Below are 1,000 nucleotides of genomic sequence, written 5' to 3' on the forward strand. Positions count from 1 at the left end.
GGGATCAAATCAGGATTGAAGAGGAGGGTAGACATCAGATCATGAGCCAGAAACTCATCTCCATCCTGCAGTCTCCCCATCAGATCAAATGCCAACTGGTGCACCATGCTTTGATGCTGGCTGGGAAGCTAATGTCAACAGAAAAGCAGAAAGCAAAATGCAATCAAAGCAAGCTAGCATTTCAACTTTAACTTTCTCTAAACAAGCCTTACATTGCAATGGATACACAGAGAGTAAACTGGCAAAATACATTTCCTACAAACACATAAGAGGGTTACTGATACTTTATAATCAGACTTTTGCCTCACATAAGTGTGAATTACCATCTCAAACCAGTCACATATTTTGATAAGCAACGTAAAGCCAGGTAAACGAGACGATATAATGTGTGGTTTTTTTTTTAGTACAGCGTCAATAATCCTGCCTGACTGTGGTGAAACATGACACAACTGTACTTATCTATTTTGTTGACACTCATTCACAACAAAATTCATAGCTTTATTACATCCCTCGTCTCACCTTAGCCAATGTGGCCAACTTGATCAGAAAGTAGTGCAGAAGGTTCTCAAAGCGGGTAAAGTGGTTGTTGTTCAGATGATTTTGAGAACAGCCAGTCACCTTGCGCAGATAACCAATGATGTCTTCATGACTCATAACAGCTCCAGCCATCTGGTTAGTAGAAGCAGAAAGAAGAAATTATAAGCAAGGAATAACATGCACACATAGATGTATACATAATTTAATGTTAAACCCCTTTGAGGCTGCAAAAAACCCACCTCTTTTTGTGGAATAAGGCACAATTTGTGGGGGTTTTTTCTGCTAAAAGCTGTGGTATGGAAAATAAAGAAGACTACACCCCAGTATAAAGAGCCTTTTTCGTCAGTTTGGATTGTATCTGCATATGTTTCACCTATGTTCCCGGTTGCATAGCAGATACATCTGCAACACCTCATGGCTTTTTAATCACACTACATTGTATTAAGCAGTTGTTGCTTCCTAG

At 39.5% G+C, this 1,000-nt stretch overlaps 1 long non-coding RNA gene across 1 annotated transcript; it reads right to left on the bottom strand.

The window, feature by feature from the left end:
* Positions 1–666, bottom strand: LOC138957659 (uncharacterized). Its single transcript, XR_011453116.1, has 2 exons — positions 520–666; positions 1–128 (listed from the first exon to the last, which is right to left on the bottom strand). It is a non-coding gene; the product is annotated as an uncharacterized lncRNA (long non-coding RNA).
* Positions 667–1,000: the final 334 nt, after the last annotated feature.

This window comes from Littorina saxatilis, unplaced genomic scaffold (assembly GCF_037325665.1).
Source record: "Littorina saxatilis isolate snail1 unplaced genomic scaffold, US_GU_Lsax_2.0 scaffold_4122, whole genome shotgun sequence".
NCBI classification, from domain to species: domain Eukaryota; kingdom Metazoa; phylum Mollusca; class Gastropoda; order Littorinimorpha; family Littorinidae; genus Littorina; species Littorina saxatilis.